This window comes from Arachis hypogaea, chromosome 15, assembly GCF_003086295.3.
Source record: "Arachis hypogaea cultivar Tifrunner chromosome 15, arahy.Tifrunner.gnm2.J5K5, whole genome shotgun sequence".
Classification (NCBI taxonomy): domain Eukaryota; kingdom Viridiplantae; phylum Streptophyta; class Magnoliopsida; order Fabales; family Fabaceae; genus Arachis; species Arachis hypogaea.
Genome location: NC_092050.1, coordinates 107,995,401 through 108,021,991, shown reverse-complemented (window position 1 = coordinate 108,021,991; position 26,591 = coordinate 107,995,401). Strand labels below are relative to the sequence as shown.

General features: G+C 40.0%; 2 non-coding genes across 2 annotated transcripts; both read left to right on the top strand.

The window, feature by feature from the left end:
• The first annotated feature begins 516 nt into the window (after positions 1-516).
• On the top strand, positions 517-623 carry LOC112752700 (small nucleolar RNA R71). Its single transcript, XR_003177124.1, has one exon. It is a non-coding gene; the product is annotated as a small nucleolar RNA R71 (small nucleolar RNA).
• An 18,777-nt stretch (positions 624-19,400) lies between these two features.
• On the top strand, positions 19,401-19,508 carry LOC112753768 (small nucleolar RNA R71). Its single transcript, XR_003178136.1, has one exon. It is a non-coding gene; the product is annotated as a small nucleolar RNA R71 (small nucleolar RNA).
• The last annotated feature ends 7,083 nt before the right edge of the window (positions 19,509-26,591 follow it).

Below are 26,591 nucleotides of genomic sequence, written 5' to 3'. Positions count from 1 at the left end.
GTGAAATGTTGGTGGCTTGCATTGTTGGGATTTGGGCATCTTTGATCAAGGCTTTGGTCTTGTTGATTTTCCCACCCAAAGTTTGGGTGATTCCTCCATCCAGGATTGTAGGTCTTGGAGTATGGATCATGGTTTTGCCTAGGTGAATTCCCAATGTAGTTGGCTTGCTCCTGACTACCCTCTGCTTCTTCATTCACTCCTTCTTGGGTTGTTGATGAAGTGGCGATTGCTGCTACTTGGTTCCTCTCCATCTTCTTGGTGAGGTCAGCCAGCTGTTGGGTAATGAGCTTGTTTTGGGCCAGCAGAGCATCTACATTGTTTAGCTCCATTACTCCTCTTGTGTTCCCTCTTTCGGAAGCATAGAAGTAGTCATTCTCTGCTACAGTTTCAATGACATCTATAGCCTCCTCAATGGTCTTCTTCTTGTTCAAAGATCCTCCGGATGAATGGTCTACGGCCTTCTTTGACTCATAAGAGATCCCTTCATAGAAAATGTGCAGCTGCACCCATTCGTTGAACATATCTGGTGGGCACCTCCTTGTTAGGTCCTTAAACCTCTCCCATGCTTCATATAGAGTCTCACCATCTTGTTGCCTGAAAGTTTGGACCTCAGCTCTCAACCTATTGATTCGTTGAGGGGGGTAAAATCTTGCTAAGAATTTGTTCACCACATCTTCCCAAGTTGTCAAGCTCTCCTTTGGGAAAGACTCTAGCCACTTGGCTGCCTTATCCTTGAGTGAGAATGGAAATAAGAGCAGTCTATAGGCATCAGGATGAACACCATTAGACTTCACTGTGTCACATATTCTCAGGAAGGTGGTTAGATGTTGATTGGGGTCTTCTTGGACACTTCCTCCGAACGAACAGTTGTTCTGCACAAGGGTGATGAGCTGTGGTTTTAGTTCAAAATTGTTGGCATGGATGGTTGGCTTTTGAATGCTACTTCCACAGTTTCCTGGGTTTGGATTGATGTAAGAGCCTAAAACTCTTCTATTCTCCCCAGCATGATTTGCTCGACCTCTTCCGCCATGGTTGTGAGTCTCTTCTTCATGATGGTTTTCCATGTTTTCTTCAATGTTTGGTTCAAAGTATTCCTCAAAGTGTTCCTCCTCTTCTTCAGCACCAACTACACATTTTTCTCTTGCCTCCCTCTTTAGTCTAAGGAAGGTTCTCTCAGGTTCAGAATCAAAGGAAGTTGAATCCCCGCTTCTTCTCCCTGTCATACAACCAACAAGTACAAGCAAAGAGAATAGGTGCAGAAAGTATATCTGTCAAAATTACTGTTAGTGTGAGTGATGCAATATATCAAACAGTTAGTGGGTTAGTGAAATGAATGGTAAATAACAAAGAAAAAGTAGGGGGAAGGAAAAAAAATTAACTAAAACAGAAAGTAAATGACTCAAATAGAAAATTAAATCAAACAAAAATAAAATGCTCAATCTAGTTATCCTCCAATTTAATCATTGTTGATGCACAATCAATCCCCGGCAACGGCACCATAAACTTGATGCACGGAAAACTTGTCTCATAACAAATTTCCTTCGGCAAGTGTACCAAATTTGTCGTCAAGTAAAAACTCACAATAGAGTGAGGTCGAATCCCACAGGGATTGATTGATCAAGCAACTTTAATTAGAGGAATGTTCTAGTTGAGCGAATCAGAATTTGAGTTGAGAATTGCAGAAAATTAAATGGCGGGAAAGTAAATAACAGAAAAGTAAATACTAGAAATAAAGAGTTGAATGTAGATGACGGAAAGTAAATTGCAGAATCTTAAATGGGAATGGGAAAATTGCTCATAAAAGTAAATGACAGAAATTAAAGAGAATGGGTAAGATCAGAAATAGGGGGTTCATTGGGCTCAGGAGATGTTGCATTCTCCGGATCAATTTCATTTTCATCTCTTCCTCAATCAATGCACTCATTGATCTCCTTGGCAATCTTAAATGATCGAATTACAATTTCTTGTAATTTAATCTCTCAAATCTTGATCAATAGCCAATTTCTTGGTCAATTGCTCATGAGAAGAGATGAAGTATGGTCACTGATTATACCACATGCATTTCCCAAATCAAGTGTTGCGAGGATTATAGTCACATATTCATCCAAACCCAATTTGGTCCAGCATGAGAAAGCATTTCTAGCATGATCTCTTCATTCCTCTTTCAAGGTTCAGAAGAGATCCAAGTATGAATAGCTTCTTTTCCAAGATAACTACCCAATTGGATGAAGATCGAAAGCTTTCAAGTAAAATCAAGAGAAAAGATAGAAGAAGAATAATAAAAACTAGTATTGATCCATCAAATTACAACAGAGCTCCCTAACCCAATGAAAGGGGTTTAGTTGTTCATAGCTCTGGAAAATGAAAACAAAGATGGAGAATACATGATGAAACTAGAAGTACAGAGAAAGTAAAATACAGAGAGTAATTCTATGCCAAGAGGCTCCCTATAATTTCCAACTCCCTCATTTGATTCAAAGCTACTCCTATATATACTACTCTTCTGTTCTTCTAGCTGGCTCTTCAAGTCTTGGGTATGGGCCTTTGGATCTTGAGTTTGAAGCAGTTCTCTTCTTCATTGGGCTTGGCTTTACTTGCAGAGAGAAAGTGTGAAGTGGGCAGAGACTTTAGCTCAGGACGTTAGTGGTGTTAACGTTCAGTGAAAATATGGGTTCGAGAACGTTAGTGACAATCACCTTTTTTACTAACGTTCCTCACCCAAGTAAGAGCCACGTTATCTTCAACGTTAGTGGCACAAACGTTGCCATTAACGTTACCCCTTTGTCCTTCGCACATGTTATTGGGACTTGCCTTTTCCAATAATTTTGAGAAGTCTCTCCCTTCCCTACGTTAGAGTCCACATTAACTTAGTTAACGTGGCTCTTTTAACGTAGGCTTGCCAACCTTCGAGAACGTTAGTGACACTTACCATTGTCACTAACGTTCCAATGTGCCCCTTTTTCTCACGTTACAGTCCACGTTAACTAGGTTAACGTGGCTTCTAACGTGGCCATGCTAGCCATCTCCAAAGTTAGTGACAAAGTTGAGTGTCACTAACATTGGCTCATCATTCCCTGATGCACGGAAAACTTGTCTCACAACAAATTTCCTTCGGCAAGTGTACCGAATTTGTCGTCAAGTAAAAACTCACAATAGAGTGAGGTCGAATCCCACAAGGATTGATTGATCAAGCAACTTTAATTAGAGTACTGTTCTAGTTGAGCGAATCCATAATTTGAGTTGAGAATTGCAGAAAATAAAATGGCGGGAAGGTAATTGACAGGAAAGTAAATGCTAGAATTATAGATCTGAAAATAAATGACTGAAGGTAAATTGCAGAATTGTAAATGGGAATGGGGGAATTGCTCATTAAAGTAAATAACAGAAATTAAAGAGAATGGGTAAGATCAGAAATGGGGAGTTCATTGGGCTTAGGAGATGTTGCATTCTCCGGATCAATTTCATTTTCATCTCTTCCTCAATCAATGCACTCATTGATCTCCTTGGCAATCTTAAGTGATTGAATTACAATTTCTTGTAATTCAATCTCTCAAATCTTGATCAATAGCCAATTCTTTGGTCAATTGCTCATGAGAAGAGATGAAGTATGGTCACTGATTATACCACATGCATTTCCCAAACCAAGTGTTGAGAGGATTATAGTCACATATCCATCCAAACCCAATTTGGTCCAGCATGAGAAAGCATTTCTAGCATGATCTCTTCATTCCTCTTTCAAGGTTCAGAAGAGATCCAAGTATGAATAGCTTCTTTTTCAAGATAACTACTCAATTGGATGAAGATCGAAAGCTTTCAAGTAAAATCAAGAGAAAAGATAGAAGAAGAATAATGAAAACTAGTATTGATCCATCAAATTACAACAGAGCTCCCTAACCCAATGACAGGGGTTTAGTTGTTCATAGCTCTGGAAAATAAAAACAAAGATGGAGAATACATGATGAAAACTTAGAAGTGCAGAGAAAGTAAATACAGAGAGTAGTTCCTATGCTAAGAGTCTCCCTATAATTTCCAACTCTCCCAAAATATTTCAAAGCTACTCCTATATATACTACTCTTCTGTTCTTCTAGTTGATTCTTCAAGTCTTGGGCCTTTGGATATTGAGTTTGAAGCAGTTCTCTTCTTTATTGGGCTTAGCTTTTACTTGCAGAGAGAAAGTATGAAGTGGGCAGGGGCTTTGGCTCAGGAAGTTAGTGGTGTTAACGTTCAGTAAAAATATGGGTTCGAGAACGTTAGTGACAATCACCTTTTTCACTAACGTTCCTCACCAAAGTTAAAAGCCACGTTAACCTCAACGTTAGTGGCACAAACGTTGCCACTAACGTTTCCACTATGTCCTTCGCACACGTTATTGGGACTCAACTTTCCCAATAACGTTGAGAAGCCTCCCCCTTCCTTACGTTAGAGTCCACGTTAACTTAGTTAACGTGGCTCTTTTAACGTAGGCTTGCCATCCTTCGAGAACGTTAGTGACACTTACCATTGTCACTAACGTTCCAAATTGCCCCTATTTTCCACGTTAGAGTCCACGTTAACTAGGTTAACGTGGCTTCTAATGTGGCCTTGCTAGCCATCTCCAACGTTAGTGACAAAGTTGAGTGTCACTAACGTTAGCTCATCTTTCCCTTATCCACGTTAGCTTCCACGTTAACTAAGTTAACGTGGGAGTTAACGTGGCTCATGGTGGCATGTGTGGCTCCTTCCAACGTTAGTGACAATGTTGGGTGTCACTAACGTTGGCGATCACCTTCTTTCTTCACGTTAGCTTCCACGTTAACTAGGTTAACGTGGGAGTCAACGTGGCTCATTGGGGGCTTGTGTTCTTCCAACGTTAGTGACAATGTTGGGTGTCACTAACGTTGTCGACCACTTTGTTTCTTCACGTTAGCTTCCACGTTAACTAGGTTAACGTGGGAGTTAACGTGGCTTAATGTGCTTTGGCCAACGTTAGTGACAATGTTGAGTGTCACTAACGTTGGCTCCCCCCTTTCTTCTTAACGTTAGAGGCCACGTTAACTAGGTTTACGTGGACTCTAACGTGGCCACTCATGATCTTGGTCCAACGTTAGTGATAATGTTAAGTGTCACTAACGTTGGCTCCGTTTCTTTACTTCCACGTTAGAGTTCACGTTAACTTAGTTAACGTGACTCTTAACGTGGGCAATGATGGCTTCGAGAGCGTTATTGGCAATCACTTTTCTCATTAACTTTGCAAGTTACTCCCATTCCACGTTAGTGTTAACGTTAGTGTAACTAATGTAGCCACTAATGTGGTTCTTCTTTGCTTCCTTTGTCCTGAAATCAAGCAATAACGTGCATCAAAGTTCTAGTCCAAGTCATGAGAAATGCAACATCCAATTTTGTCCTTAACTTCATGCAAAATCCTCATGAAATCATGTAAAGTGCACAATGTATGCTTGAATCAACATGTAAGTGAATATCTACCCGAAACTAGCTTATTTCCTAAGGAAATGCATGAAACTACTCTAAAAACAGTAAAGAAAAGGTCAGTGAAACTGGCCAAAATGCCCTGGCATCATTCCCTTATCCACGTTAGCTTCCACGTTAACTAAGTTAACGTGGGAGTTAACGTGGCTCATAGTGGCTTATGTGGGCTAATTCCAACGTTTGTGACAATGTTGGGTGTCACTAACGTTGGCGATCACCTCCCTTCTTCACGTTAACCTCCACGTTAACTAAGTTAACGTGGGAGTTAACGTGGCTTATTGGGGCTTGTGTGGGTTCCTTCCAACGTTAGTGACAATGTTTGTTGTCACTAATGTTGTCGACCACTTTGTCTCCTCACGTTAGCTTCCACGTTAACTAGGTTAACGTGGAAGTTAACGTGGCTTATTGTGACTTGGCCAACGTTAGTGACAAAGTTGAATGTCACTAACGTTGGCTTCCCCTTTACTTCTTAACGTTAGAGGCCACGTTAACTAAGTTAATGTGGCAAGTAACGTGGCCACTTATGAGCTTGGTCCAACGTTAGTGATAATGTTAAGTATCACTAACGTTGGCTCCATTTCCTTTCTTCTACGTTAGAGTTCACGTTAACTTAGTTAACCTGACTCTTAACGTGGGCAATGATGGCTTCGAGAGCGTTATTGGCAATTACTTTTCTCATTAACTTTGCAAGTTACTCCCATTCCACGTTAGTGTTAACATTAGTGTAACTAACGTAGCCACTAATGTGGTTCTTCTTTGCTTCCTTTGTCCTGAAATCAAGCAATAAAGTGCATCAAAGTTCTAGTCCATGTCATGGGAAATGCAACATCCAATTTGTCCTTAAATTCATGTAAAATCCTCATAAAATCATGTAAAGTGCACAATGTATGCTTGAATCAAGATGTAAGTGAAAATCTACCCAAAACTAGCTTATTTCCTAAGAAAATGCATGAAACTACCCTAAAAATAGTAAAGAAAAGGCCAGTGAAACTGGCCAAAATGCCCTGGCATCAGTTGCTGAGTGGATGATGGAAAAGGTTTGCTATTGCTAAACCTGTTTCTTCCACCATTATTAAAGCCTTGTTGAGGCTTTTGTTGATCCTTCCATGAGAAATTTGGATGATTTCTCCATGAGGGATTATAGGTGTTTCCATAGGGTTCACCCATGTAATTCACATCTGCTATTACAGGGTTCTCAGGATCATAAGCTTCTTCTTCAGAAGATGCCTCTTTAGTACTGTTGGATGATTCCTTCAATCCATTCAGACTCCGAGAGATCATATTGACTTGCTGAGTCAATATTTTATTTTGAGCCAATATGGCATTCAGAGTAACAATTTCAAGAACTCCTTTCCTCTCAGGCGTCCCATTATTCACAGGATTCCTTTCAGAAGTGTACATGAAATGGTTATTTGCAACCATGTCAATGAGTTCTTGAGCTTCTGCAGGCGTTTTCTTTAGGTGAATGGATCCACCTACAAAATGATCCAATGAAATTTTAGATAATTCAGACAGACCATCTGGTAGCACAAATTGCGAATCACACTTTTCACAACGCGTACCACTGACCAGCAAGTGCACTGGGTCGTCCAAGTAATACCTTACGTGAGTAAGGGTCGAATCCCACGGAGATTGTTGGTTTGAAGCAATCTATGGTTATCTTGTAAATCTTAGTCAGGAAGTCAATTATGTTTATCAGTTGAATTATGAATAACCAGTAGAGCATAAATTAAAAGTTACTTGTTGTGCAGTAATGGAGAATATGTTGGAGTTTTGGAGATGCTTTGTCCTCTGAATCTCTGCTTTCCTCTGTCTTCTGATTCACGCACGCACGTCCTCCTATGGCAAGCTGTGTGTTGGTGGATCACCGTTGTCAATTGCTACCTTCCATCCTTCCAGTGAAAACTACGCTCACGCGCTCTGTCACAGCACGGCTAATCACCGGTTGGTTCTCGATCCGGTTGGAATAGGATTTACTATCCTTTTGCGTCTGTCACTAACGCCCAGCCTTCAGGAGTTTGAAGCTCGTCACAGTCATTCAATCATTGAATCCTACTCGGAATACCACAGACAAGGTTTAGACTTTCCGGATTCTCATGAATGCCGCCATCAGTTCTAGCTTATACCACGGAGATTCTGATTTAAGAATCTAAGAGATACTCATTCAATCGTATATAGAACGGAGGTGGTTGTCAGGCACATGTTCATGGTTTGAGGAAGGTGATGAGTGTCACAGCTCATCACCTCCATCACAGTTAAGCGCGAATGAACATCTTAGATAGGAACAAGCGTGTTTGAATGGAAAACAGAAATACTTGCATTAATTCATCGAGACACAGCAGAGCTCCTCACCCCCAACAATGGGGTTTAGAGACTCATGCCGTCAGAGAATACAAAGTTTAGATCTGAAATGTCATGAGATACAAAATAAGTCTCTAAAAGTTGTTTAAATACTAAATCAGTAGCCTAGGGTTACAAAATATGAGTGGACTATGATGGATGATGCAGAGATCCACTTCTGGGGCCCACTTGGTGTGCTGGGGCCCACTTGGTGTGTGCTGGGGCTGAGATTTCGTGCAGAGGCCATTTGTGGAGTTGAACGCCAGTTTTTATGCCAGTTTGGGCGTTCAACTCCAGTTTTTGATCCTTTTCTGGCGCTGAACGCTAGAATTGGGCAGAAGGCTGGCGTTGAACGCCAGTTTACGTCGTCAATTCTTGTGCAAAGTATGGACTATTATATATTGCTGGAAAGCTCTGAATGTCTAGTTTCCAACGCAATTGGAAGCACGCCATTTCGAGTTCTTTAGCTCCAGAAAATCCACTTTGAGTGCAGGGAGGTCAGAATCCAACAGCATCAGCAGTCCTTTTTCAGCCTGAATCAGATTTTTGCTCAGCTCCTTCAATTTCAGCCAGAAAAATACCTGAAATTACAGAAAAACACACAACTCATAGTAAAGTCCAGAAACATGAATTTTTCCTAAAAACTACTGGAAATAAACTAAAAACTAACTAAAACATACTCAAAACTATATGAAATTATCCCCAAAAAGCGTATAAAATATCCGCTCATCACAACACCAAACTTAAACTGTTGCTTGTCCTCAAGCAACTAGACAAATAAAATAGAAGACTAATAGGTTGAGAAGCAATAATATCTCAGAGTTTTTGATTGAAGCTCAGATCCTAATTAGATGAGCGGGACTAGTAGCTTTTTGCTTCTGAACAGTTTTGGCATCTCACTTTATCCATTGAAGCTCAGAGTGATTGGCATCTATAGGAACTCAGAATTCCGATAGTGTTATTGACTTTCTTAGTTCAGTGTGATGATTCTTGAACACAGCTTCTTTATGAGTCTTGGCCGTGGCCCTAAGCACTTTGTTTTCCAGTATTACTACCGGATACATAAATGCCACAGACACATAACTGGGTGAACCTTTTCAGATTGTGACTCAGCTTTGCTAAAGTCCCCAATTAGAGGTGTCCAGAGTTCTTAAGCACACTCTTCTTTTTGCTTTGGACCTTGACTTTAACCGCTCAGTCTCAAGTTTTCACTTGACACCTTCACGCCACAAGCACATGGTTAGGGACAGCTTGATTTAGCCGCTTAGGCCAGGATTTTATTCCTTTTTGGCCCTCCTATCCACTGATGCTCAAAGCCTTGGGATCCTTTTTATTACCCTTGCCTTTTGGTTTTAAGGGCTTTGGCTTTTTCTGCTTGCTTTCTCTTTTTTTTTCTTTCTCTCTTCTCTTTTTTTTTTTTTTCTGCAAGCTTTGTTCTTTGCTGCTTTTTCTTGCTTCAAGAATCATTTTTATGATTTTTCAGATTCTCAATAACATGTCTCATGTTCATCATTCTTTCAAGAGCCAACATATTTAACAGTCTTAAACAACAAATTCAAAAGATATATGCACTGTTCAAGCATTCATTCAGAAGACAGAAAGCATTGCCACCACATTTAACTAATTAGAATTTCTCTTATTAAAACTCGAAATTTTATTGCTTCTTATTTAAAAGATCTACTATTTTATTCATGTTTGCTGATGATGAGAAAAATAAACTATAGCTTAATTGGAGATAAAATCAAAATAGACTAATTACTACTATATGACGTCTAAGGTAAACTTTTTATAAGGACACTGTCACAGAGTTAAGGCAGAAATTGGAAATTAACAACCTTTATCTGGGGGTATGGGGGTTCCTCTGATCCTTGGGAGGCTTGGTATCACAGAAGATTTTTGGCGCTTCAGTTTCCTTAAGTCACGTCCCTGCTCCTCTTGTTCTTTAAGCATATGGGTTAGCATTTGACTGTGTTCCTTCTGTTGTTTTATTATTTGCTCCATAGCTTCCTGTATCTTGGTGACAGACGTCTCAAGATGTTCCCAATATTCTGCTTGAGGAATCTCTGGAAGGAATTCCTGTGCTCTTTTCTTTATAGGATCCTCCTGTGCTTGTTGTCTCTCCATTGATGCTTTGGTGATTGGCCTTTCAATTAGGATATATTCAGTTATTCCCATCTTGACTCCAGCGTCCTTGCAGAGCAGAGAAATCACGCTTGGATAAGCCAACCTGACCTCTCTTGAATTTTTGTTAGCAATCTTATAGAGCTCTGTTGAAATCAGCTGATGAACCTCCACTTCCTTTCCCATCATGATGCAATGAATCATCACTGCTCTTTTAACTGTGACTTCAGAATGGTTGCTGGTGGGCAACAGAGAACGCCCAATGAAGTCCAGCCATCCTCTGGCAACTGGTTTGAGATCCTCCCTCTTGAGTTGATTTGGGACGCCCTTTGTGTTGGTGGTCAACCTGGCTCCAAGAATACAGATGTCCTCTCCAATTTTATTCAGGCCAATGTCTGCTCTCATCATCCTCCTGTTGAAGGAGTCTGGATCATCCTTTAGCTGAGGTAGCTTTAGTATCTCTCTGATCTTGTCAGGGGTGGTATGAACAATCTTTCCCCTGACCATGGTCCGAAATTCGTAGCAGGCTGTTCCAGATAGTCTTTGCTTGTCAGTCTGCCACATATTAGCATAGAACTCCTGGACCATGTTCCTTCCTACTTTCGTTTCAGGATTAGCTAGGACTTCCCAGTTCCTGATTCGAATTTGCTCCTGGATCTCCGGATATTCATCTTCTTTCAGATCGAATCTCACTTCCGGGATCACTGATCTCAGACCCATTACTTTAAGATAATGGTCTGAATGTTCTTTAGATAAAAACTTCCCTTGATTCCAAAGTGGTTTTGGAATGCTCTCTTTCTTGTCTCTAGGAGTGTATTGTTTCCCTTTGGGAGCCATGATCTTAGTGATTTCAGAAAAACACACCAAACTTAGAGGTTTGCTTGTCCTCAAGCAAAAGAAAAGAAAGGAGAGGGATAGAAGGAGATTGAGTAGCACTTGTTGATGAAGGAGGGGGGGAGGCCGAACCCAATTTAAAGGGGGGGAGGGGTGGATTTTCGAAAAATTGGAGGAGATAAGATAAAAAGATTGAGTTGAAAAAGATAAGATAGAAGATATAGTTTAATTTTAAAAAGATAGGATAGTTTTTTTGAAAAAGATAATTTTAGATTTTGAAAAAGATAATATGAAAAAGATATTGAAAAAGATATGGATTAGTTGAAAAGATTTTTGAGTGAAAAAGATAGATTTTGAAAAAGATAGATTTTTCAGAAAAGATTTTGAAAAGAGTTGGATTGAATTTGGAAAAATGGATTTTAAAAATTAAGGATTTTAGAAATCAAGGTTCTTGATATATTTATGTAAAAATCATGCATTGAAGCATTCAAATTTAAAATTAAATTGGAAATTCGTGTGGAATCACTGGAAATGGCTCCTCCCTGTCCTCCTGGCGTTTGAACGCCCAAACACTGCCTGTTTTGGGCGTTCAGCGCCCAAATGCTGATCTCCTGGGCGTTCAGCACCCAGTTGCTGCCATTACTGGCGTTCAACGCCCAGTGGGTGGCCATTCCTGGCGCTGAACGCCCAAATGCTGCCATTACTGGCGTTCAGCGCCCAGTGGATGCCCATTTTGGGCGCTGAACGCCCAAAATGCCCCTTTACTGGCGTTTTCTTGCCATTGAGCTCTTTTACTCTGTTTTGTGTGCCGAGGTCTTCTGTAAATGATTATTTACCTTGTTGTCAATGAACTATATATAAAATATAAAGATAGAAATAGGGCAAAATGCTTGGAGGATTGTTGCCCCATGGCTGGGTTGCCTTCCAGCAAGCGCTTCTTTATTGTCTTTAGCTGGACCTTGCTGAGCTTTTAATCTAGCTTCAGCCTTGAGCATTCTTGCTCAGTGTTGCCTTCAAGATAATGCTTGATTCTCTGTCCATTGACAATGAACTTCTTATCAGAATCAATATCTTGAAGCTCCACATAACCATATGGTGACACACTTGTAATCACGTATGGTCCCCTCCACCGGGATTTCAGTTTCCCGGGGAATAGCCTGAGTCTAGAGTTAAACAATAGGACCTTCTGTCCTGGTTCAAAGATTCTAGATGACAGCTTTCTGTCATGCCATTTTTTTGATTTTTCTTTATAAAGCTTGGCATTTTCGAAAGCTGTGAATCTGAATTCCTCTAGCTCATTTAGCTGGAGCAATCGTTTTTCTCCTGCTAATTTGGCATCTAAGTTTAGGAATCTGGTTGCCCAATAAGCCTTATGTTCCAGTTCCACGGGCAAGTGGCATGCCTTACCATACACGAGTTGGTATGGAGAGGTCCCTATAGGGGTCTTGAATGCTGTTCTGTAAGCCTACAGAGCATCATCCAAGCTCCTTGCCCAATCCTTTCTACGGGTATTTACTGTCCGTTCCAGGATTCTCTTTAATTCTCTGTTAGAGACTTCAGCTTGCCCGTTGGTTTGTGGATGATATGGAGTGGCCACTTTGTGGCGAATTCCATACCGAACCATGGCAGAGTAAAGCTGTTTATTGCAGAAGTGAGTGCCCCCATCACTGATTAACACTCTAGGGACACCAAACTTGCTAAAGATATGTTTCTGGAGGAACTTCAGCACTGTTTTAGTATCATTGGTGGGTGTGGCAATAGCCTCAACCCATTTTGATACATAGTCAACTGCCACCAGAATATAAGTGTTTGAGTATGATGGTGGGAAAGGTCCCATGAAGTCAATTCCCCATACATCAAACAACTCTATTTCCAAGATTCCTTGTTGAGGCATGGCGTAACCATGAGGCAGATTACCAGCTCTTTGGCAACTGTCACAATTACGTACAAACTCTCGGGAATCTTTATAGAGTGTGGGCCAATAGAAGCCACATTGGAGGACCTTGGTGGCTGTTCGCTCACCTCCGAAATGGCCTCCATATTGAGATCCATGGCAATGCCATAGGATTCTCTGTGCTTCCTCTCTGGGGACACACCTACGGATAATTCCGTCTGCACATCTCTTAAAGAGATAGGGTTCATCCCACAAGTAGTACTTTGCATCAGTAATTAGTTTCTTCTTTTGTATTCTATTGTACTCCTTGGGTATGAACCTTGCAGCTTTATAGTTTGCAATATCGGCAAACCATGGTGCTTCCTGAATGGCAAATAGATGCTCATCAGGGAACGTCTCAGAGATCTCCAGAAAGGGGAGGGATGTCCCTTCCACTGGCTCTATCCGGGACAGATGATCAGCTACTTGGTTCTCTGTCCCTTTTCTGTCTCTTATTTCTATATCAAACTCTTGCAGAAGCAATACCCATCTGATGAGCCTGGGTTTTGAATCTTGCTTTGTGAGTAGATATTTACGAGCAGCATGGTCAGTATACACAATCACTTTTGATCCTACTAAGTATGATCTGAACTTGTCAATGGCGTAAACCACTGCAAGTAGTTCTTTTTCTGTGGTTGTGTAATTTTTCTGGGCATCATTTAGAACGCGACTGGCATAATAAATGACATGCAGAAGCTTGTCATGCCTCTGTCCCAATACTGCACCAATGGCATGATTACTGGCATCACACATTAACTCAAATGGCAATGTCCAGTCTGGTGCAGAAATGACTGGTGCTGTGACCAGCTTAGCTTTCAGCGTTTCAAACGCCTGCAGGCATGCTATGTCAAACACAAATGGCGTGTCAGCAGCTAGCAGATTGCTTAGAGGTTTTGCGATTTTTGAAAAATCCTTTATAAACCTCCTATAGAATCCTGCATGCCCCAGAAAGCTTCTGATTGCCTTAACATTGGCAGGTGGTGGTAATTTTTCAATTAACTCTATTTTTGCTTGATCCACCTCTATTCCCTTGTTTGAGATTTTATGCCCAAGAACAATTCCTTCAGTCACCATGAAGTGACACTTTTCCCAGTTTAAAACTAGGTTGGTTTCTTGGCATCTTTTCAGAACAAGTTTCAGGTGATCAAGACAGGAGCTGAATGAGTCTCCATATACTGAGAAGTCATCCATGAAGACTTCCAGAAATTTTTCCACCATATCAGAGAAAATAGAGAGCATGCATCTCTGGAAGGTTGCAGGTGCATTGCATAGCCCAAAGGGCATCCTTCTATAAGCAAACACTCCAGATGGACATGTGAATGCTGTTTTCTCTTGATCCTGGGGATCTACTGCAATCTGGTTATAGCCTGAGTAGCCATCCAAAAAGCAGTAGTAATCATGACCTGCTAGTCTCTCTAGCATCTGGTCTATGAATGGTAAAGGAAAATGATCCTTTCTGGTGGCTGTATTGAGCCTTCTGTAGTCAATACACATGCGCCACCCTGTAACTGTTCTTGTAAGAACCAGTTCATTTTTTTCATTATGAATCACTGTCATGCCTCCCTTTTTTGGGACGACTTGAACAGGGCTCACCCAGGGGCTGTCAGAAATAGGATAAATAATCCCAGCCTCCAGTAATTTGGTGACCTCTTTCTGCACCACTTCCTTCATGGCTGGATTTAGCCGCCTCTGTGGTTGAACCACTGGTTTGGCATTATCCTCCAATAGGATTTTGTGCATGCATCTAGCTGGGCTTATGCCCTTAAGGTCACCTATGGACCACCCAAGAGCTGTCTTGTGTGTCCTTAGCACTTGAATAAGTGTTTCCTCTTCCTGTGAATTTAAAGCAGAGCTTATGATCACTGGAAAAGTGTCACCTTCTCCTAGAAATGCATATTTCAAGGATGGTGGCAGTGGCTTGAGCTCTGGTTTAGGAGGTTTTTCCTCTTTTAGAAGAAAGTTCAGAGGCTCTTTCATGTCCCCTGAATCCTCCAAATCAGGCTGAACATCTTTAAAGATGTCTTCCAACTCTGATTCGAGACTCTCAGCCATGTTGATCTCTTCTACCAAAGAGTCAATAAGGTCAACTTTCATGCAGTCTGTTGATGTGTCTGGATGCTGCATGGCTTTGACAGCGTTCAACTTGAACTCGTCATCGTTGACTCTCAGGGTTATTTCCCCCTGTTGGACGTCAATGAGGGATCGTCCAGTTGCTAGGAAGGGTCTTCCTAGAATGAGAGTAGCACTCTTGTGCTCCTCCATTTCCAGCACAACAAAGTCAGTGGGAAAGGCGAATGGCCCAACTCTGACAATCATGTCCTCAATCACGCTTGATGGGTATTTAGTGGAACCATCAGCAAGTTGGAGACATATCCGGGTTGGTTTAACTTCTTCAGTTAAGCCAAGCTTCCTGATAGTGGATGCAGGTATCAGGTTGATGCTTGCCCCAAGATCACATAAAGCTGTCTTGGTGCAATCACCTTCTAATATGCATGGTATCAGAAAACTCCCAGGATCTTTAAGCTTTTCAGGAAAGCTTTTCAGAATGACTGCACTGCATTTTTCAGTGAGGAGAACTCTTTCTGTTTCTCTCCACTCCTTTTTATGACTCAAGATCTCTTTCATGAACTTGGCATAAGAAGGTATTTGCTCAAGTGCCTCTGCAAATGGAATCTTTATTTCAAGAGTCCTTAGATAATCTGCAAAGCGAGCAAATTGCTTATCCTGCTCCTCTTTCCGGAGTTTTTGAGGATAAGGTATCTTGGCTTTATAATCCTCAACCTTAGTGGTTAGAGGAGCCTTTTTAGAGGGGTTGTTATCAGCACTTGTGTGTGTCTGATCCCTCACTGGCAATTGCGTACCAGAGTCAGAAGCTGGAGTGACGTTAGACACCAACTCACTGTCTGTTCCTGGCGCCTGAGCGCCAGAAATGTGCCCCTGTTGGGCGTTCAACGCCAGATTCTTGCTCATTTCTGGCGTTGAACGCCAATCCTGCCTTGTTTCTGGCGCTGAACGCCAGTTTTGGGCATGGTCTGGGCGTTCAGCGCCAGCCTTCCACCCATTTTCTGGCGTTTTAGTGCCAGAATTATTTTTCCCTGGGCTCTTACTGTCCTCAGGGGGATATTTGGTGGGTTGCTCGTTTCTTGAATTTTTGATGCCTTGAGGTGGGGTATTTAATGTTTTCCCTCTTCTTAATTGCACTGCTTGGCATTCTTCTGCTATTTGCTTTGATAGTTGCTGCTTTGTTTGCTTAAACTGTTCTTCCATATGTATATTAGCTATCCTTGTCTCCTGTAACCTGTCTTTGAATTCAACTAGCTGCTTTGTTAGAAAATCTAATTGCTGGTTGAATTCAGCAGCTTGTTTTACAGTACTGAATTCAACAGTTACTGTTTTAACCTCTTCATTCATGGAAGGGTTGCTGCTTAGATACAGATGTTGATTCCTGGCAACTGTATCAATGAGCTCTTGAGCTTCTTCAATTGTCTTTCTCATACGGATAGATCCACCAGCTGAGTAATCTAAAGACATCTGAGCTCCTTCTGCAAGCCCATAGTAGAAGATGTCTAACTGAACCCACTCTGAAAACATTTCAGAGGGGCATTTTCGTAGCATCTCTCTGTATCTCTCCCAGGCATCATAAAGAGATTCATTATCTCCTTGTTTAAAGCCTTGGATGTCCAGCCTCAGCTGTGTCATCCTTTTTGGAGGGAAATATTGATTCAGGAATTTTTCTGTCAGCTGTTTCCATGTCCTTATGCTGGCCTTAGGTTGGTTATTTAACCACCTCTTAGCTTGATCTTTTACAGCAAATGGAAACAGTAATAGTCTGTAGACATCCTGATCTATTTCCTTATTATGTACTGTGTCAGCAATTTGTAAAAATTGTGCCAGAAACTCTGTAGGTTCTTCCTGTGGAAGACCGGAATACTGGCAACTTTGCTGCACCATGATAATGAGCTGAGGATTCAACTCAAAGTTACTGACTCCAATGGAGGGTATGCAGATGCTATTCCCATATGAAGCAGTAGAGGGGTTAGAATATGACCCCAAAGTCCTCCTGGACTGTCCATCTCCACTTATGTCCATGATGGATATATGGATATAACTTGGACTGATTTATCTTTTTATTTATTTTATGTTATAAGAAATAAATACTAAAATAAAATAAAATAACTAAAAAGAATTTGAATTTTGAAAATATATATATATATATATATATATATATTTTTTTTTTTCGTAAAAAAAATTAAAAATAATTAGTTAAAAAAAAAACGAAATTTTTGAAAAAGAGGGGAGATATTTTCGAAAATTTGAGAGAGAGAGAGTTAGTTAGGTAGTTTTGAAAAAGTTAAGAAACAAACAAAAAGTTGGTTAGTTAGTTGAAACAAATTTTGAAAAGATGGGAAGTTAGAAAAGATATTTTGAAAAGATATTTTTAAATTTAGTGAGGAAAGAGAAAACAATAAGATAGTACAAGATTTAAAAATTTTAGATCTAATGCTCCTTGTTTTTTGAAAAATTTGGAGGAAAAACACCAAGGAACACCAAACTTAAAAATTTTAAGATCAAGACAGAAGGAAACTCAAGAACACTTTGAAGACTCACAAGAACACAAGAACATGAAGGAAGAACACCAAACTTAAAATTTTTAGAAAACCAAACCAAAATTTTCGAAAATCAAAGGGGAATCAACAAGAAAACACCAAACTTAAAGTTTGGCACAAGATTTAATAAAAAATATTTTTGAAAAAGAAGGTTTTGAAAAGAGTATAAAAGATTCTAACCCAATCAAATTAATGTTCTAGCCAAATGAGTTATGGGACCTTCAAAAATTTTAAGAAAGATTATTTTTGAAAACACCAAACTTAAAGTTTGGCACAGGATTTAATAGAAAAATTATTTCTGAAAAAGGTTTTTAAAAAAATATGATAGCCAATTATCATGAACATAAACACCACGCTCTAACTAACTGAGTTATAAATTTAAAGTGTTTTAACAAGGGATAAATAATAAAAGACTCTAAACCAAAAAGAAAGATTTTTTTCCTAATCTAAGCAACAAAATAATCCGTCAGTTGTTCAAACACGAACAATCCCCGGCAACGGCGCCAAAAACTTGGTAGCACAAATTGCGAATCACACTTTTCACAACGCGTACCACTGACCAGCAAGTGCACTGGGTCGTCCAAGTAATACCTTACGTGAGTAAGGGTCGAATCCCACGGAGATTGTTGGTTTGAAGCAATCTATGGTTATCTTGTAAATCTTAGTCAGGAAGTCAATTATGTTTATCAGTTGAATTATGAATAACCAGTAGAGCATAAATTAAAAGTTACTTGTTGTGCAGTAATGGAGAATATATTGGAGTTTTGGAGATGCTTTGTCCTCTGAATCTCTGCTTTCCTCTGTCTTCTGATTCACGCACGCACGTCCTCCTATGGCAAGCTGTGTGTTGGTGGATCACCGTTGTCAATTGCTACCTTCCATCCTTCCAGTGAAAACTACGCTCACGCGCTCTGTCACAGCACGGCTAATCACCGGTTGGTTCTCGATCCGGTTGGAATAGGATTTACTATCCTTTTGCGTCTGTCACTAACGCCCAGCCTTCAGGAGTTTGAAGCTCGTCACAGTCATTCAATCATTGAATCCTACTCGGAATACCACAGACAAGGTTTAGACTTTCCGGATTCTCATGAATGCCGCCATCAGTTCTAGCTTATACCACGGAGATTCTGATTTAAGAATCTAAGAGATACTCATTCAATCGTATATAGAACGGAGGTGGTTGTCAGGCACACGTTCATGGTTTGAGGAAGGTGATGAGTGTCACAGCTCATCACCTCCATCACAGTTAAGCGCGAATGAACATCTTAGATAGGAACAAGCGTGTTTGAATGGAAAACAGAAATACTTGCATTAATTCATCGAGACACAGCAGAGCTCCTCACCCCCAACAATGGGGTTTAGAGACTCATGCCGTCAGAGAATACAAAGTTTAGATCTGAAATGTCATGAGATACAAAATAAGTCTCTAAAAGTTGTTTAAATACTAAATCAGTAGCCTAGGGTTACAAAATATGAGTGGACTATGATGGATGATGCAGAGATCCACTTCTGGGGCCCACTTGGTGTGCTGGGGCCCACTTGGTGTGTGCTGGGGCTGAGATTTCGTGCAGAGGCCATTTGTGGAGTTGAACGCCAGTTTTTATGCCAGTTTGGGCGTTCAACTCCAGTTTTTGATCCTTTTCTGGCGCTGAACGCCAGAATTGGGCAGAAGGCTGGCGTTGAACGCCGGTTTATGTCGTCAATTCTTGTTCAAAGTATGGACTATTATATATTGCTGGAAAGCCCTGGATGTCTACTTTCCAACGCAATTAGAAGCACGCCATTTCGAGTTCTTTAGCTCCAGAAAATCCACTTTGAGTGCAGGGAGGTCAGAATCCAACAGCATCAGCAGTCCTTTTTCAGCCTGAATCAGATTTTTGCTCAGCTCCTTCAATTTCAGCCAGAAAAATACCTGAAATTACAGAAAAACACACAACTCATAGTAAAGTCCAGAAACATGAATTTTTCCTAAAAACTACTGGAAATAAACTAAAAACTAACTAAAACATACTCAAAACTATATGAAATTATCCCCAAAAAGCGTATAAAATATCCGCTCATCACCATCATAGAATATATCCAGGATGGTCCATTCTGAAAGCATGTCAGAAGGACACTTTTTGGTCAGTTCCTTGTATCTCTCCCAAGCTTCATAGAGGGATTCACCTTCTTTTTGTCTGAAGGTTTGAACATCCACTCTAAGCTTGCTAAGCTTTTGAGGAGGAAAGAACTTGGTTAAGAAAGCCGTGACCAGCTTATCCCAAGAGTTCAGGCTATCCTTAGGTTGAGAGTCCAACCATATTCTAGCTCTGTCTCTTACAGCAAACGGGAAAAGCATGAGCCTGTAGACCTCAGGATCAACCCTATTGGTCTTAATAGTATCACAGATTTGCAAGAATTCAGTTAAGAACTGAAAAGGATCTTCTGATGAAAGTCCATAAAACTTGCAGTTTTGTTGCATCAGAGAAACTAATTGAGGTTTCAGCTCAAAATTATTTGCTCCAATGGCAGGGATTGAGATGCTTCTTCCATGTAAATTGGAATTAGGTGCAGTAAAGTCACCAAGCATCTTCCTTGCATTGTTGTTATTTTTGGCCATGTCTCCTTCTTTTTCGAAAATTTCTGTCAGATTTTCTCCAGAGAGTTGTGCTTTAGCTTCCCTTAGCTTCCTCTTTAGAGTTCTTTTAGGTTCAGGATCAGCTTCAACAAGAATGTTCTTGTCCTTGTTCCTGCTCATATGAAAAAAAAAGAGAACAGAAAATATGGAATCCTCTATGTCACAGTATAGAAATTCCTTTATGTGAGTAGAAGAAGATATGAATAGAAGAAGGAGAATCCAAATACAAGGGTGAGGAGTAGGTTCGGATTCTTAGATGAAGGGGGGTGTTAGTAAATAAATAAATAAATAGAAGGAGGTGAGGGAGAAGAATTTTCGAAAATTAGATAAAATAAAATAAAAGTATTTTTGTTTTTAAATTAGAATTAAAATTAAAAATTCAAAAATTAAGAAAGGAAAAATTAAATCAAATTAAATTAAATTTAAAATAATTAGTTAATTTAAAAAGGAATTTTGAAAAAGATGAAGGTGATTTTCGAAAATTAGAGATAGAATTAGTTAGGTAGTTTTGGAAAAAGATAAGAATCAAACAAAAAGATAGGATTAGTTTGAAAAAGATTTGAAAATCAATTTTTGAAAAGATAAGAGGTTAGAAAAGAAGTTAAAAAAAGATTTTGAAATTGATTTTGAAAAGATGTGATTGAAACTTATTTTGAAAAAGATTTGAAAAAGAAATTTAAGTTGATTACTTGACTAACAAGAAACTAAAAAGATATGAGTCTAGAGTTTAAAGATTGAACCTTTCTTACTAGGCAAGTAACAAACTTAAAAAATTTTGAATCAATCACATTAATTGTTAGCATTAATTTCGAAAATATGAAATAAAAATAAGAAAAAGATTTTGAAAATAATTTTGAAAGGTTCGAAATTATGAAAGGAAAAAAATTTGAAAAAGATTTGATTTTTGAAAAAGATTTGAAAAAGATAAAATTTTTAAATTGAAAATTTGATTTGACTCATAATAAACAACTAGATTTTAAAAATTTTTGAAAAAGTCAACTCAAATTTTCGAATTTGATGAGAAGAAAAAGGGAAAGATATTTTTTTTATTTTTGAATTTTTAATGATGAAAGAGAAAAACATTAAAAAGACTCAAAACATGAAAATTATGAATCAAAACAAGAAAAATATGCAAGAACACTTTGAATGCAAAGATGAACACCAAGAACACTTTGAAGATCATGATGAACATCAAGTATGTATTTTTGAAAAATTTTCAATAAAAGAAAACATGCAAGACACTAAACTTAGAAATTTTTAATATTTAGACACTAAGAAATTGAAAATGCATATGAAAAACAAGAAAAGACACAAAACAAGAAAATATGAAGTTCAAACAAGAAGACTTGTCAAGAACAACTTGAAGATCATGAAGAACACATGCATGAGTTTTCGAAAAATGCACAAATTTTAAAAACATGCAATTGACACCAAACTTAAAATTTGACACAAGACTCAAACAAGAAACATAAAATATTTTTTTTTGGTTTAATGATTTTATTATTTTTTTTTGGTTTTTTTTCGAAAATTATTTTGGGAAAAAAGAAAAAGAAATTTTTTTTGTTTTTTGTATTATTTTCAAAAATAAGAAATAAAAATCTTAAAAATAAAATAAAATTACCTAATCTGAGCAATAAGATGAACCGTCAGTTGTCCAAACTCGAACAATCCCCGGCAACGGCGCCAAAAACTTGGTGCGCAGAAATCGTGACGGTTCCATTCCTTGGTAACGGCGCTAAAAATTCAATACGCACGTTCATAATCTTAGTTCTTTGTCACAACTTCGCACAATTAACCAGCAAGTGCACTGGGTCATCCAAGTAATAAACCTTACGTGAGTAAGGGTCGATCCCACAGAGATTGTCGGCTTGAAGTAAGCTATGGTCATCTTGCAAATCTCAGTCAGGAGGATTCAATTGATTATGGAGATTTAATAATTAAAAGATAAATAAAATATAAAATAAAGATAGTGATACTTATGTAATTCATTGGTGAGAATTTCAGATAAGCGTATGAAGATGCTTTCGTTCCTCCTGAATCTCTGCTTTCCTGTTGTCTTCATCCAATCATTCATACTCCTTTCTATGGCAAGCTGTATGTTAGGCATCACCGTTGTCAATGGCTACATCCTATCCTCTCAGTGAAAATGGTCCAATGCGCTGTCACTGCATGGCTAATCATCTGTCAGTTCTCGATCATATTGGAATAGGATCCATTGATCCTTTTGCGTCTGTCACTACGCCCAGCACTCGCGAGTTTGAAGCTCGTCGTAGCCATCCCTTCCCAGATCCTACTCGGAATACCACAGACAAGGTTTAGACTTTTCGGATCTCAAGAATGGCCGTCCATGGATTCTAACTTATACCACGAAGATTCTGATTAAGGAATCCCAGAGATACTCATTCAATCTAAGGTAGAACGGAAGTGGTTGTCAGGCACGCGTTCATAGGTTGGGAATGATGATGACTGTCACGATCATCACATTCATATTGAGGTGCGAATGAATATCTTAGAATCGGAATAAGCTTAAATTGAATAGAAAAACAATAGTACTTTGTATTAATTCATGAGGAACAGCAGAGCTCCACACCTTAATCTATGGTGTGTAGAAACTCTACCGTTGAAAATACATAAGTGATGAAGGTCCAGGCATGGCTGAGAGGCCAGCCCCCTTAACATGATCAAAAGATCAAAAGATAATCCAAAGATGATCCGAAGATTCAAATACAATAGTAAAAAGTCCTATTTATACTAAACTAGTTACTAGGGTTTACAGAAATGAGTAAATGGTGCAGAAATCTACTTCTGGGGCCCACTTGGTGTGTGCTTGGGCTGAGCATTGAGCTTTACACGTGTAGAGGCTTCTCTTGGAGTTGAACGCTAGTTTGTAACTTGTTTTTGGCGTTTAACTCCACTTTGCAACCTGTTTCTGGCGTTTAACTCCAGAATGCAACATAGAACTGGCGTTGAATGCCAGTTTGCATCATCTAAACTCGGGAAAAGTATGAACTATTATATATTGCTAGAAAGCTCTGGATGTCTACTTTCCAACGCAATTGAGAGTGCGCAATTTGGAGTTCTGTAGCTCCAGAAAATCCACTTTGAGTGCAGGGAGGTCAGAATCCAATAGCATCTGCAGTCCTTCTTCAACCTCTGAATCTGATTTTTGCTCAAGTCCCTCAATTTCAGCCAGAAATTACCTGAAATCACAGAAAACCTTACAAACTCATAGTAAAGTCCAGAAATATGATTTTTATTTAAAAACTAATAAAAATATACTGAAAACTAACTAAATCATACTAAAAACTATGTAAAAACAATGCCAAAAAGCGTATAAATTATCCGCTCATCATAGGTCGAGTTCCTCTTTTTGAAGTAGGGAATTGGCCACTTCATTGTAGTGGATTACTCTGGGTGATCCTTCTTCGACCTCCACTAGGATCATTGCCTCCATTCCGTAAGCTAATCGGAAAGGTGATTCCTTTGTGGTGGAGTGTGGAGTTGTTCGATATGCCCATAGGACTTGTGGAAGCTCTTCAGCCGAGGCTCCCTTTGCATCCTGTAATCTCCGTTTTAGCCCGGCTAATATAACTTTATTGGTAGCTTCTGCCTGTCCGTTAGCCTGGGGATGTTCTACGGATGTAAATTGGTGCTTTATTTTCAAGTCGGCCACTAATTTTCTGAAGCCTGCATATGTGAATTAAGTGCCATTATCTGTGGTGATGGAGTATGGGACCCCAACCCTTGTGACAATATTTCTATATAGGAATTTTCGACTTCTTTGAGCAGTGGCATTGGCTAGGGGCTCTGCTTCAATCCATTTTGTAAAGTAATCTACCCCGACGATGAGGAACTTGACCTGTCCTGATCCTGAGGGAATGGCCCGAGGAGGTCGAGTCCCCATTTTGCGAATGGCTAGGGTGAGGTTACACTCATGAGCTCCTCTAGTGGGGCAATATGAAAATTAGCATGTTTTTGACATGGTGAACATATCTTTACGAATTCCCATGCTTCTTTTTGCAAAGTTGGCCAATAGAATCCGGCCCGGAGCACTTTTTTGGTGAGGGCTTGTGCTCCAAGATGGTTGCCACAGATGCCACTGTGTACTTCTTCTAAAACTTCTTTTGTGTTGGAAGTCGGTACGCATTTTAACAGTGGTGATGAAATCCCTCTCTTGTATAGAGTATTATTTATGATGGTGTAGTATTGTGCTTCCCGTTTTAACCTCTTTGCCTCCTTCTTATCTGTAGGGAGTGTTTCTGTTTTGAGGTAATTAATTATGGGGGTCATCCATCCCTGATCCAGACCTGTTATGGCTAGGACCTTTTCTTCTTCCGAGATTGACGGGTTCTGCAACATCTCTTGGATGAGGCTTCTATTGTTGCCCCCTGGTTTGGTGCTGGCTAATTTTGAGAGTGCATCAGCTCGAGCATTCTGTTCTCGGGGTATGTGGTGGACCTCATATTCCCTGAGTTGTTTGAGCTGTTCCTTGGTTTTGTCCAAGTACTTTTTCATGGTGGGATTCTTGGCTTGGTAACTCCCTGCTATTTGTGAGGTGACTACCTGTGAGTCACTGAAGATGATAAGCTTTTAAGCTCCAACCTCCTTAGCCAGCTTCAAACCAGCTAGTAGTGCCTCATACTCAGTTTGGTTGTTTGAGGTAGGGAACCCGAATTTGAGGAAAAGTTTGATTTGGGTTCCTTGGTCGCTTTCAATTATCACGCCCCGTGCCACTTCCGGTTTTGTTTGAGGAGCCGTCTACGTAGAGATTCCACTCTGTAGATATTTCCGGGGCGTCCGTAAACTCTGCAATAGAGTCGGCCAGATACTGTGATTTGATGGCTGTTCGACCTTCATATTGAAGGTCGAATTCGGGCAACTCGACTGCCCATTGTAAGATTCTTCCTGCTAAGTCTGTTTTCTGCGAAATGCTTTTTATGGGCTGGTTGGTCCGAATCTTGATGATGTGGGCTTGGAAATATGGGCGGAGTCGTCGAGATGTTAGTATGAGAGCATAAGCGAATTTTTCTATTTTTTGATAGTTCAATTCGGACCCTTGTAATACTTTGCTGATGAAGTATATATGTTGTTTTCCATTGTCATCTTCTCAAACTAGTGCTGAGGCTATTGCCCGATTTCCTACTGTGAGGTATAATATAAGTGGTTCTCCTTCTCGTGGCCGAGTTAGAATAGGTGGTTGTCCCAGGAACCTTTTGAAATCCTGGAAGGCCTGCTCGCACTCTGTTGTCTATTCAAATCTCTTTCCCTTCCTTAGAGTGGCGTAGAAGGGGAGAGATCTTATTGCCGATCCAGCTAGAAATCTGGACAAGGCTGCCAATCTTCCATTGAGTTGTTGTACCTCTTTGACGCTGGTTGGACTCTTCATGTCGAGTATAGCCTTGCATTTATCCAGGTTGGCTTCAATTCCCCTTTGTGTGAGCATAAAACCCAAGAATTTGCCGGCTTCTACTGCGAAGGTATATTTTGCAGGATTAAGCCGCATGCTATGCCTTCTTATAGTGTCGAATACTTGGGTGAGGTCGGATAGTAATGACTCTTCACTTTGTATTTTTATTAACATATCGTCCACGTAGACTTCCATGATTTTCCCGATGTGGTCTGCGAAGACTTTGTTCATTAGTCTTTGATAAGTGGCTCCTGCATTTTTGAGTCCGAATGGCATGACGATATAGCAGTAGTTTGCTTTCGAGGTTAAAAATGAGGTTTTTTCTTGGTCAGGTGGGTATATTGGGATTTGATTATATCCTGAATATGCGTCCATAAACGAGAGGTATTTGTATCTGGAGGAGGCATCCACCAGAGCGTCGATACTTGAGAGTGGATAAGGGTCTTTTGGGCAGGCTTTGTTGAGATCAGTGTAGTCGGTGTACATCTGCCACTTCCCATTTGATTTTTTCACCAAGACGACGTTAGCGAGCCATAGTGGGTACTTAACTTCTCTTATGAATCCTGCCTCCAGTAGAGATTGTACTTGCTCTTCCACAGCTTGGGATCGTTCTGGTCCGAGCTTTCTGCGTCTCTGCTGTACTGGCCGAGATCCTGGGTAAACTGCCAACTTGTGGCACATTAACTTAGGGTCTATGCCTGGCATGTCTGCGGCCTTCCATGCAAAGAAGTCGACATTATCTCTTAAGAACTGTATGAGTGACTCCTTTACGTCTCCTTTTAGGATTGTGCCGATATTGGTTGTATTGCTTGGGACATCTCCGATCTGGATTTTTTCTATTTCGCCTTCGGGTTGTGGACGAAGTTCTTCCCGCCCTCGAACCCCCCGAGCTCGATGGTGTGGAATTCTTCTCCTCTGCCTCTAAGGTTTAGACTTTCGTTGTAACAGTGGCACGCCGTCTTCTGATCTACTTTTATTGTAGCTATTCCTTCTGTGGTTGGGAACTTCATGCACAGGTGTGAAGTCGAGACTACTGCGCCGAGCTAATTTAACGTTGTCCGACCTATTAGGGCATTTTAGGATAAACTCACGTTGACCACAATGTAGTCTATATTGAGTGTCCTTGACCAGTTTCCTTTTCCAAAGGTTATGTGTAGTGATATGTATCCAAGTGGTTGGATTGGAGTGTCTCCCAGCTCGAATAGGCTGTTCGGATATGCTCTGAACTCTTTTTCTTCCAAGCCGAGTTTGTCGAAGGCGATTTT